Source organism: Mustela lutreola, chromosome 14 (genome assembly GCF_030435805.1).
Source record: "Mustela lutreola isolate mMusLut2 chromosome 14, mMusLut2.pri, whole genome shotgun sequence".
NCBI classification, from domain to species: domain Eukaryota; kingdom Metazoa; phylum Chordata; class Mammalia; order Carnivora; family Mustelidae; genus Mustela; species Mustela lutreola.
Genome location: NC_081303.1, coordinates 38,664,349 through 38,677,861, shown reverse-complemented (window position 1 = coordinate 38,677,861; position 13,513 = coordinate 38,664,349). Strand labels below are relative to the sequence as shown.

At 40.4% G+C, this 13,513-nt stretch overlaps 1 protein-coding gene and 1 pseudogene across 5 annotated transcripts in view; both read left to right on the top strand.

The window, feature by feature from the left end:
• The window catches only part of DISP1 (dispatched RND transporter family member 1), a 174,715-nt gene that overhangs the window by 19,171 nt on the left and 142,031 nt on the right, over positions 1-13,513 (top strand). Inside the window, exon 2 of one of the 5 annotated variants that reach the window (XM_059146643.1) lies at positions 4,007-4,132. The exons of the other annotated variants lie outside the window; for them this stretch is intronic. The gene's annotated coding sequence lies outside the window, so the exon portion shown is untranslated. The remainder of the gene's footprint in view (positions 1-4,006; positions 4,133-13,513) is intronic. 5 annotated transcript variants of the gene reach the window in all.
• The window catches only part of LOC131815053 (transcription factor SOX-2-like), a 51,180-nt pseudogene that overhangs the window by 19,141 nt on the left and 18,526 nt on the right, over positions 1-13,513 (top strand).

The window sequence follows — 13,513 nt, the reverse complement described above, 5'->3', positions numbered from 1 at the left end:
GGGGGAGTATTCAGAAGTGGTTTTTTTTTGTTTTGTTTTGTTTTTGTTTTTGTTTTTGGGAAGTCATCTGGTGCTTTATTGTAGAGGAGAAAATACCAATTTCCTTTCTAAGTTCTCTATAACAGAAGACTTTTGAAAGAAAGCATACAAATTTTATTTAATACAAATTTTATGTACAGAGGCTTCAGAAGGAAATGAAGATAAAAAAATGCTTAAAACCAATTTTTATCCTGGGTTTCATCAAAAGTAGAGGGAAAATGAAAAATATGATAGGAAAAAAAGGAGTATGAGTTAAGAGTAGCAAACAGAGGAAAACAGAGTCTTTTTGGTGTCCCTCCATCTTTAGAGAGAAGTATCCTCCTTCCCTCCCTCCCTCAGGGAGGACACCTCATTCGAGGGCCTTATGACCTACTTCAGGGGAAGTTTAGGTAGTCCTTCCTGCATGTGCTATTTCTCATATTCCTTCAGTTTATAATTTTCAATATGCCAAGGTGCTGTATTCTGGGGTAGCACGTCCTGAACCTTGTCATTCCACCATGTGAAACTTTTCCAAGAAATTTCATAGTCCAAACCCTGAGTTGGTAGACTGTCCCACAACCCACGGAACCAGTTTCTGTCCTGGGAAGTGGTCAGTCCTGTCAAACAGTTGTGTCTCATTTCAGGAGGTGGTAGTATATGGTAGTATATAGGTGGGAGTAGATACCCTAACCTACAGTAGACTTCTCTGTGGTATGAGCAGTCAGGCATTGAAGAAGACATTTTTCTAGAGATAAAAGAAAAACAAAGATTAATGTTTAGAACAAACTCTAAACTCCGTTTTTGAGTCCAGAAAGCAGGCAGTTAAGATGTCTAGATGTTGAGTCCAGAAAGCAGGCAGTTAAGATGTCTAGATGTCTACCATTTGGAGATGGTAGAGTGAGGACAGGCAGAGACAATCTGACAGATTTTCCTGGTTTGCAATTTGAATGTCTCTGGGGTCACCACATGTTTCAGTGAACTTTCCGAGTGGCCCACATGGCTGCAGGCAGGAAGGTTGCTCACATGTGATCTGTTGGGGCGATTTCTCAGATGTTTAAATCAAATCAACTATCCTCAGCTTGCAGAGCTTCAAGAAAAGGACAGTTTGGGTTCTCACTGCTTCCAAGGCAGGAAGGTGGGAGAAAAATTGGAAATGTTAATTTGCTCAAAACATCATGAACATAAAGAGTACTGAAAATTTCTGTGAACTTCATACAGTTCTGAAATACTTATATTAATGGCATGTATCCATACAAATAAAACCGAAAGAAAGTTATCATTTATTTGACAACGCTTCCCATGGAGTTTATTTGATTAAACTTCATTAGTTTAATATTTCTCACAAAGTGAGAAACAAATCCTTTGAGATTTTCCAGGGACCCTCTTTAAAATAACAAAGCTAGTTTAGTTAAAAAAGACTTTATTTTGAATTTGATTTTGGAAAGCTTGTCAAAATGTCAAAAGATTTGAATATTTGATTAAATAGTACCACGGATCATTATAATACGTGATTATCTATTTAACCAAAGTGACCCAAAAAAGTTCTTAAAACCCTTAGTTCTTTTAATATTGAGAAGATTTGGTTTTCTTAAGTAATCAAGGCCTGATAAAGACAACATGAAGCCTAGGAAATCATTCTGATAACACACAAAACTTTGTTATCTTTTAAGTAATCTTCCTGGGAACCAATCTTTTTTTGGTTTCTTAATGAAAGCAGACCAATAATCCAAGAAAATCTGTCATTCTACTTTTACATCAATATACTTCTGATATTAAGGTTCATCTTTTTTTTTTTTTAAGATTTATTTATTTGAGAGAGAGAGTGAGCACTCATATAGAGGGGCAGAGGGAGAGGGAGAAAGAGAATCTCAAGCAGGCTCCCTGCTGAGTGTGGAGACTGATGCATGGCTCAGTCTCACAACCCTGAGATCATGACCTGAGCCAAAATCAGAAGTCCTACGCCTAACTGACTGAGCCACCCAGGTACCCCCATCTTTTTTTTTTGAATAACAAATTAGTCTATTTAATCTTAGCAACTTGAATACACAATAAATAAATAAACACAAAATAAATAAAGTATCTACTCCGTTTTTGTCCTATTTTCCTTTTTCTCTTTCTAGAACAGCCAGTTGTATCCTGTATTAGGACAAATTACTCTCTCTCAACAAAATCATAATCCTTTATACCTTGTATACTTTTTCTTACCATAAACACATCTTATTTTCCTTGCATACTTTGTATATTTTTCTTCTTCGTCATCTATATTCTTTTTAGTAGTTTCATTTACATAGTCGATAAGAATTTTTAATCTTTAGTAACCTTAATTTTCAGTGAAAACTAAGGAATAGACAACTATGAACTGTCTGCCACATATTAACCATCTTTAGTATACTAGTAAATTTATGAATACACTACTTCCAATTTCTAGAGGCATATGCCTCCTTTAAGTACAACTTTCCATCATTTAACTTAACTTAGTATAGCTAAGTTTTTTCCAAGAAAATTCTGGAAACTTCTTATGTAGACATGTTATAAAACATAATGATTGTTTTAAATAGCTCATTTATAAACTTTAATCCCACTTACATTACTTCACTTGTTCTTAACAATAATGTCTGAATTGCTCCTGAAAATTTTGTGAGACACTAAACAAGATTAGCCGTCATTTAAAATTATTTTTCTTGTGGACAAATCAAGCAAGTATGAAAAATACTGTTGTCCTTGACATACACCATGTAGTTTATTTTTATTGCCATTCCACTGTTGTATCAAGCTAGCTCCTTCAGGTCTTTTCCTCTGAGGTAAGTTCCTTGATCAAAAACAATGCAAAATACCATGATGGTGGATAAGGTATTTTATAATCCACGGATGGTAGTTTTGGCAGAACCCTTGTGTTTAAGGAAGGGAAATCAATATCCAAGGGTGTTCATTCCAGTAAGGATACAATGCTGACTCTCCCATAATGGAAATGGCCTAGTGTCCTGGGGAATTGTGCCATATTAGGGGCTCAGTTTTGTTCCCTACAGCTGGCAGATTGGACATTCAGTGATGGCTGTAGCCATGTCAGCCTTGGTGAGTGGAAGTGTGTGTTCCTGAGCCCATGCATATCCTCTAGCATTGCCACCACGAATACCTTCATGAGCTTGCCAGTTAACCTGGGGGTTGCTGGTGAAAGAGACTAACTGATAGCCACAGAACAGATTGTCTTAGGCACTTGATTGTTAAAATCCTCCTCTGCTAAAGTTACCCTTAGTGAGTAATCACATGGAACCCAGAGATCTTCATACATTTTGCCCATTTAGAGAGGTCTGGCTACATTCGTCTTTCCCAGGTTTCTTTGTTCCCAGTTTTCTGATTCTCTTTCTCCCACGGCCCTGACCATCCAGCCAAACAACTGGCTACAGCCCACGAATTGTTAGAGTTGAGTGTCTGGTCATTTCTTCTTCCAAGCATAGTGCACAGCCAGATGCACTGCTCCGAGTCTGTCCATTGAGAGGCTTTCCCTTCACTGTTGTCCTTGAGCCATGCCCCAGAGGAGGAGGGCTAGTGCCATTTCTGGCAGTGCCTGCTTGTCAGGCAACCTGTCTGTAGACAGGCTTGAGTCTCCATCTGCTAGGAAGTCATAAGGAACTCCCCATGAAGCTGTAGGTGCAGGCAGGGAGAGAAAAGGCAGAGCAGCAGGAGTGAGGGCCATGGGTGTTTGGGCTACTTCATCTGTCTGTCTTATGCTTTCGGGGCCTGCTTGGGCCTGACCATGTATGCATCATGTACATTTGATGATGGAGTGTGGCTGTGCAGGCCAAGCTGTGCGTTTGGTGGGATGGGCTGCTCAGGTCTTATGGTAATTTGGGGCCCATAGCCAAGCATTTAATATTTATGAAGGCCCTCTAGCAGGCTAAGAGCATGTCTTAAAAGGAGAGTAATTGTCTGAGGGTGATGGCCAAGCCTTACTCCAAAATCCTGAAGGCCTGTGGTGACTCACTTTCAGGGGACTGCAAGATGCTCCAAACACATTCACATCTGCCACTGGCACTTCAGACGCCATGGGATCCACTGCATCACGTGACCCAAGGGGCACAGCCCCAGTCAAACCAGCAGCTTTTCCAGTCACTGGGTAAGTGGGCTGGAGTCATACACCCAAATGAGGAGTATGTTTCTTGGGTTGTAGGAGGGACCAGATACAATTTTCCCCTCATCTCGGAGAGGATGGGTGGTCAGCATGCTTCGATGTGTCTTACCAGCCAGGCTAGAGTAGTTCCTACTTTTCCTTCAGTAGGGCCTGGTCACCACAATGCCATCAATGTAATGGACCAGTGGAAGATCTGTGCAAAGGAAAGGAGATCCAGGTCTCTGGGAACTGAGTTATGCCTTACAGCTGGAGAGTTGATATGCTCCTGAGGTAAGACAGTAAGGATGTATCACAGACCTTGGCAGCTGAAAGCAAACTGCTTTTGGAGGGCCTTCTGGACAGGTCTTCGGAAAAGGGTATTTGCTAGATCAGTAGGTGCCTGCCAGCTCCCAGCGGGATGTATTCACCCATGCAGTGGGAGCAGTGGGAGAACATCTAGCGCAGCAGCTATAATTGGAGTTCTCATTTGGTTAACTTCAGATGGTCCATTGTTCTTCAGGATCCTTCTGTCTTCTCTCCAGTAGGATTTTCACGGAGATGTGGTAGGCATCCCTCTCCCCACAGCTCTCAGCTCCTTGATGGTAGGAGTAAACTCGGCAATCCCTGTAGGGATGTGGTATTGCTTCTAATCAGAATTATTTTCCTTCGTTAGTTCTCCTGGCTTCCACTTGGCCTTTCCATGTAACCCCTCATTGCACAGTTCAGGGAACCCATGTGCGGATTCTGCCAGCTGCTAAGTACGCGTATTCTAGTTATGCATTCTGGCACTGGGGAAATAACTGCATGATAGATTTGGGGACCCCGGGCCCACGTGAGACAGGTCTGAGCCAAAACTCCATTGATCACATGACCTCTGTATAAGCCCATACTGGAGGGCCACATGATGTTTTGGGTTTCCTGTAGTCTGTGTCATTTCAGACCCAGTATCCATTAGTCTTGAAAGGTGTAATTATTTCCATATCTCCAGTGCACAGTTTATGAAAGGCCTCTGTAGGCATCTTTGGAGGGATGCTGGAAGAACCATTAATTGTATTCATTTTCAGTGGTGTGCCAGGGTCCTTCCTCAAGGGGACTGGGCCTTCCCTTTGTTTCTGGACTGGGGGCAGCTGGGGGGCTTGGTCGGTTCAGCATCTGATTCTTGATCTCAGCTCAGGTCTTGAGTTCAAGCCCCCCTCAGGGTCTTGAGTTCAAGCCCCATGTTGGGTTGGGGACTCTAGATCTGTAAACTGATTTAAGTCTGGGAATTGACTGGAGGACCATGGCTCTATTTGTGTTTTGAGTTAGACTTTTGTTCACTTGACCTAAATCTTTTTCTGCTTCTGCAGATAAGGTGGGAATTTAGTAGACTTTGTATCTACATCACTTCTGGCAGCACCATGGGTAACCAGCCAGTGCCACAGGCCTGGAAGAGTCCTGCTGTTCTGATGGTGGTTTTGGCTGCTGTCCATTACAGTAACTATACTTGCCTTGCGCTTGGCTCTTGAGTGCTGTCACTTGGCTGCTGCCCTTCTGGGATCCAATTACTCCCATTGCTTTCAGGTTTTCCAGTTAAGTTGGCTACAGTTCCCAGTGTAAGGTCTGGCTTATAGGGGAGAGCAATTAATGGAGCTCTTCAAGAAGGCTGGGACCTCTCCTCACAAATTCATTTCTCTATGTATGGGTGAAAATTATATCTTCTGGATCCTCCCCCACCGAGTGAGCTGATCTTAAATGACAGTCCACTGTAATTGTCTGTTCTCCCTGAGCCTTTGAATCCCTTCCTCTGCATTAAATCAAGGAAGCTTGGGCATTTCCAGGCTGCTCACAGGCATAGCATATTTTGATCTGCCTTTCAGCCAACCAACCAATGAACTGACCAATCGTTAGAGCCTTTGCTAACTCCCTGAGCTGAAACATTAAATGCAGAATTTCTTCTTTGTGAGCTCGTACCAATCAATTCAGCTTGATCCAACTTGATGTTTCTTCCACTGTTATTCCACGGCCTTAAATCTCCATTCCTGTACGTGTTCCTTAGATTTCTCCTTGTACAAATTAGAAAACCCAAGTAGTTCTTTTGAAATCTAGTGCACTTCCTCATGAGTCACACTTTGTATCCCACCTCTAGGTACCTGGTGGGACTTGAGTCTGGTTATAGGTCTAGAAACATAGAGGGGTGGGAGAGGTGAGTCCTGAGGACAGTCAGCGTTGTCTTGCATGACAATGTTTTGCTGCCTTTGGGAGATCTTTACTATTTCCATAGGCAGGCTAAACCTCTTAGATGGAAGTGGACAGGTCATTTCTGCTGTGGGTGGGGAGGCAACTACTTTTGGATATCCAGGAGTGTTTGGTTAGAACCAATCCAGTTGTGCCATATTTAGCAGGAAATAAGATTTTATTTGAGAGAGAGAGCATGAGTGGGGGTGGAGGGAGAGACAGGGGGAAAGAGAGAAGTAGACTTCCCACTGAGTGGGGAACCCAGTGTGGGGCTCGATCCTAGGACCCTGAAATTGTGACCTGAGCCAAAGGCAGACACTTAACTGACTGAACCACCCAGGCGCTCCTAGCAAGAAATTTAAAAATAATATGTATTCCTTTTGTCACTTAGCATGGTTTAGTAGAAATAGTATAGGATCTAGAGACAGAATATGCAGTTGAATCTTGGCTTAATTATTATTAGCTATGGGACCTTTGGTAGATAGCTCTGAATCTCAATTTCCTCATTTAAGAAGGAGGGATGATAATACTTACCTGTGACAAACACTGCTAACTGTACCGCAGTAGTCATTTTTTTTTCTTCTTTTGAGCTTTCTGGTCCCACCCCCATATTAGCTAACCCATGACATCCCACCCCAACTGCATTCCCTAGCAAGATTCGCTTGGATGTGGCTCTGTGACTAAGCTTGGGACCCTGGTATTTGGAAGGAAGAGTTGTGGGCAACTTCTGGGTCTTCTTCTTAAAGACAGTTATTTGCCCTGAATGTCCTCAATTCCTGTTTCTCTTTGGCTGGGAAATGACAAGAATTGAAGCAGCAGCCTTGGATCCACAGGTAGACACCAAATGAGGACCAACTTCACTTTGAACTGTTAGGTGAGAGAGAAATAAACTTCTGTCTTACTTAAGCCCTTGCATTTCTGTACTTCTTTGTTACAGCTGTTACAGTTTGTTGCATTCTACCTAGTGGCCTAAATAAAACACCACCTTAAAGAGTTGTGGGTTGCCTCCTGAATGTCAGAAAATATTTGTGAATCATATATCTGATATAAGGGGCTAAGATCCACATATATAAAGAACCCATACAACTCAGTGGCAGAAAACATTGTGGTTAACAAATGGGCAGAGGATCTGAACAAACATTTTTCCAAAGAAGACATACAGCTGGCTAGCAGGTTCATGAAAAGCTACTCAACATCACCAGTTGTCAGGGAAGTGCAAATCAAAACCCCAGTGAGATATCACCTCACACCTCTTAGAATGGCCATTATAAAAAAGACAAGAGATAGCAAGTTGGTAAAGATATGGAGAAAAGGGAACCCTCGTGCACTGTTGGTGAGAATGTAAATTTTTTTCATGCTTATACACATATGTTTTATTGTTTTATTTATTTAAAAAATTTTTTTGGGTGGGGTAAATACAAATTTGTACAGCCACTGTGGAAAACAATGTAGAGGTTTCTCAAGAAAATTGAAAATACAGCTACTGTAGAATCCAGCATTTCTACTTCTGAGTATCTGAAGAAGATGAAAGCACTAATTCAAAACGTATCTGTACCCCCATGTTCATTGCAGCATTATTTACAGTAGCCAAGATGTGGAAGCAACCTAAGTGTCCATCAATGGCTGAATAAAGAAAACATAATGTGTGTGTGTGTGTATGTATCTATATTTAAATATAATAACCATAGAAATGAAATCTTCCCATTTACTACAACACTGATAGACGTTGAGGGCATTATGCTAAGTGAAATAAGTCAGACATAAAAAATGATCTCACGTGATCTCACATGTGGAACCTGATGATGAAAAACTGAGCTCATGTATATAGGGAACAGATTGGCGGTTGCCCAAGACCAAGGGTGCAGGTGGGCAAAATAGGTGAAGGGGGTCAAAAGGTACAAATTTGCAGTTATAAAATAAGTTGTGGGGATGTAATGTATAGCATTGATTATAATTAATGATACCATATTGCATATCTGAAAGTAGAAGAGTGGATCTTGAAGCTTCTAAGAAAAATAATTTTTTAACTGTATGGTTATTAATTGGACTTAATTGGATATTAACTGGACTTAATTCTTGGAAAAATTATTTAATTTAGACATAAATGAATGTAAAAATATATGGAGAGGTATTTCATGCTACTTGATATTATAAATGGTTGTTTCTTACAAAGGTTTATGGGTTTAATAACTACTGTTAAAAAGCCAACCAATGAGGTCAAGCCTCTAGAGAAAGATGTGGGTCAGTAGCCCCAGAGGCATCTGGTTTGAATTCTTTTAGCAGTTTTTTCTGGCATTTACCTCTGTATTTTTAAATATTATTTATGATGCTGTTTCTTCATTTGTCACTTAACTGTTGACTTTTTAATGAGGTAGTTGAGGATTGACCTCTTTTATATCTCGCTTTTCAGTTCTCTCCCTCTCCCCTTCAGCATTGGTTCTCCATAATAGGTACACGATTTTTTTAAAAAAAGACTTTATTTATTTATTTGACAGAGAGAGATCACAAGTAGGCAGTGAGGCAGGCAGAGAGAGAGAGGAGGAAGCAGGCTCCCTGCTGAGCAGAGCCCAATGCGGGACTCGATCCTAGGACCCTGAGATCATGACCTGAGCTGAAGGCAGCGGCTTAACCCACTGGGCCACCCAGACGCCCCAGGTACATGATTTTTGATTGGTCAATGACTTCATTATTGTAATGAACTATTATTTATAGTGGAGTTACAGTGACTGCAAGTTATATTCACTTTTTCCCATAACTTGTTTGACTTGGGGTTTATGGGAAATTTTTCTTGTATTACCTTTTTGATTATTTCTTCTCCCTTTTCTCTTTTCTAGAATTTCTAAAGTCTAGTATTGGATCTCCTGGATTTTGGTCTTCTAATTTTCTTTTTTTCTTCTTTCTCTCTTTTTAGTATCTGGGACTTTTCCTCTGCTTTATCTTCCAGTCTTTATATTATATATGTATTTATGTTTCTGCTCTCATTTTAAAATCTCAAAAGCTTTTTCTTGTTGTGTAAACATTTCTTTGGATAGGCCCTGTTAGTGCTTTATGGACACACTTTGATCTCATCCATCTGAAGATGTTAGTTTCAGTTAAAAAAAAAAGTACAGGACTTCTTTGTGTACCATATTATCTCTTTTCCATTTGTTTTTCTGTTGTTTGGTTTCTGTCTTTCATGCAGAGGAATTCCTCACATGTTTCTCAAGTGCTTGGCTAATTTGAGAAGTCTTAGTGGAAGCTGTGTGCATGGCTTTCATTCCAGGGCCGTTAGATGAAGACCAGATTTATTTTATTACACATCTCTGACTCTTAATGCCTGTAATCTTTTCTGATTTTCTTCCCAAAGAGGAATCCTGTCTCCTATCAAGGGGGTGTAAGACTGGCCACCAGATTCTGGAGGTTGAGTAGGGGAGAGAGCTGGGGCAGTGGTAGCTCATTGCTTAGCATATAAACTTGGCCTCTGTCCTCTCTGCTTCCCTGTGGTGTCTCAGCCTTGTACTCAGCGCCTGCAGCCCCTCAGTCTAGAGTCCATCAGAGTCTGTTTCTTCCACAGAGAGTAACTGCTTTCATCCTGCTGGAAAGAGACTCGGAGAATCAGAGAGAACATTTTTAATCCAGCTGTCTCATGAAGCTTTCTCTCCTTCTGATTCTAGCCCCACCTACCATTGTCTTGCCCATTGTCCTGAGCCTTATCTACGATTCTTCATTGTCAATTACCTTCTTGTTGGTATCCTTTTGATTATACAAAGTTAGGTTTCAATTTTCTCTATTCTGCTATGCCAGAAAGTGCTCACACCTCTGCTTTCCAGCTTCCAAAATTTGATTAACCTCTTTGGTCTATAATCACTTCTAGTCTTCATAATTAAGTGTTTCATACTTTAAAGAAAATGGCTTCACTGGCATTTTACTGGAGTTTCAGGAATAAGTGGGAATAGATCTATTTTAACTGGAGGCTTTCAGTGTTTTAAAATAGTACAGTTTAAATAAATAGCATGAAAACAAAGACTTAAGATGAGGTAGATTCTTACTCAGTGGACTGCTCCAGGGGCAAACCTCATTTACATATGTCCTGTTTTCTCTTTGGCTCCATCATCTTTACCCTTTTCTATGGAAATTGTGTTACCATATGCTAGGCTTTTCATTTGGGAATGCTCAGTTTTCCTGGCTCCTGGGGAATTACAGTCTTGGCATTCCTGAAAATCTCCCATGTCAGGCATATCCTTTTTTTGCTTCTAAGCCAATTCTGAAAGATAGCCTAATAATTTCTCATTCAAAACTTGTATTCAGTCTAAAATGAGTGGAAATTTTAGTGGTAGATCAGCTAGAACTTAATCTTTTACCATGGGTCTCAGACAGAATGCTTCTAGTTGCAAATAACAGAAAACCCAACTAGCTACATGAAACAGTAGAGATTTATTCTGTTTACCTAACTTGAAAGTTTAGACATAAGTCAGTCTTACATGCTATTTGATCAAAACTCTTGTTCTTTTTGTCTGCAGTTCTCTCAGCTCTGCTCTGATCTACATGTTGACTGTATTTAGGCTGGCTTCCCTCATGGTTCCAAAATGGCTGAGCGGCTCCAAGTTGAGAGAGGTTCTTTCCCAGAAGTTACCGGATAACCTCTCCAAACCTCAGGGTAGAGTTGGGGGGCAGTGATTATACTGTTTAACCTTGCCTCTGAATTTCATGCCCTGTTTCTAGAATGAGGGTGGCTCTAGGCCCCCAAAACATATAGGTTATATGAAGCAGGAATATTACTCAAAAACAAAACTAAACAAACAAACAAACAAAAAAACAATGACAGGGCATGGACGTTGGGAAGGCAACCACAGTATCCATTACCTGTGCTTATTTTTAATATTTCTGCTTTGATCACTGAGTACCATAATCATCATCATATTTTATGTCTTTATGCTTTTTATAAATTGTTCTTCTCTAATATTCTTCAAATTCTATTGGTTTTTACCCGTTAACAAACTATTATTGTCTTTTTCCTAGAAGCTTTCCTTAAAATTTGTGTTTCTAATCTGCTCTTGAACCCACTGTGCACTTCTTTTTTTTTTTTTTTTTTTTTTTTTCATTTCAATGCTTATAAAGTTCTTTCTTTTTGGCCTCTCTGGTGCTGTCCCTTTTTTTTTCCTCCTCAAAGTTTTATAAAGACTTTTGTTTTTAATAATTCTAAGCATACTTTATAGTTCCTATCTGTACTGTTATTTGAAGTGTTTTGTTGTCTAATTGTTTTTCTTTCTGTTCTTTCCCTCGTGGAATTCTGTGGGCCCAGAGTAGTTATACATTTGTTTCTGCTAGGTATACCATGGCTAGTATTGGCCTGAAATCACTCTTTTTATAAATTTCTGAGACTTGGATTTCTTGGATCATGCAGGCAGGTAGTATAAATTTGAACTTCAGGCCTTTGTGAAGGCTGGCATATAACTCAAATTTTCAGTGTAGCTTTTGGGGATTTTTTTTTTTTTTTAATCCACTTAGAACTCAGGCCAAGGTATAGCTAAGCTTCCTTGATGGCAAAATTGGTTTTATGAGGGTGTTTTATTCCAGTTCCCTGTCTCTCAGGGTTAAGTCCTCATTTCCAGCTACTTGATAGGTGTGTTAAAATTTGAGCTCCTTGGTTATTGAAACTGGTAAATCTCCTCCCAGCAACTGCAGTCAGTTCATGCTGACTGCTCTGGTCTCCTTCTCCTGCCTGATTTTGGCCTCTCAGCACTTAATTTCTTACTGTGTGTTTAAGGAATGTTTGTTTTATTTCATGCAGCATTTTGGAATGTTTAAGTTTGTCTTAGGTCTGGTTCTCCAGGCAATAGAGATTTGAGGCAGAGATTTGCATGCAGGAGGTTTTTTAGACAATTCTCTTGGCAGCAACACCTGTAGGAAAGTGAGGGCTTGTGAAGTGAGTTTGGGCAGAGGAAGGAGCTAACCAGAGTGCAGTTTCCACCGCTCCTGGAATCAGCCCCTTGGGCAGCTCTGAACCTTGGGATTACCACACATCCAAGCACTGGGACCAGGTCTTTGTGCCTCAGGGAACCCAGCTCTCTAGCAGTGTTTCTAGTGGCCAGCCTGGCCTTACGAGGATAGCCATCACTGAGCTTCTCAGCAGTATGGGTAGCCTTCTTGCAGGGGCAATCCTTGTTGATTTGGGAGATACAGTGGCCCAGAAGATATATATGAGTAAATCCTAGCTGAGAACTAAACTAATCTGGGGAATGATTTAAGGATTTGTGTCCTAGAGGCAGAGAGGACCCTTCCCAAGATCAAGGAGAATAGACCAATGCTCTGGGAGGTAATAGTAAAATTCGCAAATCTTAGAACCAAGGAAACCATCTTAAAGGCAGTTAGGGGCAAGAGATTCCTTATGTACAGAGGGAGGAACATCAGAATAACATAAGATCTGTCCATTGAGACCTGGCAAGCCAGAAAGGATTGGCAAGACATATTCATGAGAGGAACATGCAGCCAAGAATACTTCATCCAGCAAGGCTGTCATTCAGAATGCATGAAGAGATAAGGAGCTTCCAAGACAGGCAAAAACTGAAAGAACATGTGACCACTAAGCTGGCCCTGCAAGAAATATTAAGTGGGGTTCTATAAAATGAGAAAGACCACCAGAGTGATATAGAATAGAAATTTACAGAGACAATCTGTAAAAATAAGGACTTTTCAGGCAACATAATGACAGTAAAATAATATCTTTCAGTAACAGTCTAAATGCCCCCATAAAAGAGCACAGGGTTGCAGATTGGATAAAAAGATAGGACCCGTCCATATGCTGTCTACAAGAGACTCATTTTGAACCTAAAGATACATATAGACTGAAAGTGAAGGGATGGAGAAGCATTTTTCATGCCAACAGACTGCAAAAGAAAGCTGGGGTAGCAATTCTTATATTAGACAAATTAGATTTTAAGCTAAAGACTGTAGTTAGAGGTACAGAAGGACACTATATCATTCTGGAAGGGTCTATCCAACAAGAAGATCTAACAATTGTAAATATCTATGCCCCCAATATGGGAGCCACCAACTACATAAGCCAACTGTTAACCAAAATAGACATATTAATAATAATATATAAATGTAGGAAACCTCAACACTCCACTCTCAGTAATAGACAGATCATTTAAGTAGAAAATTAACAAAGAAACAAGAGCTTTGAAAGACACA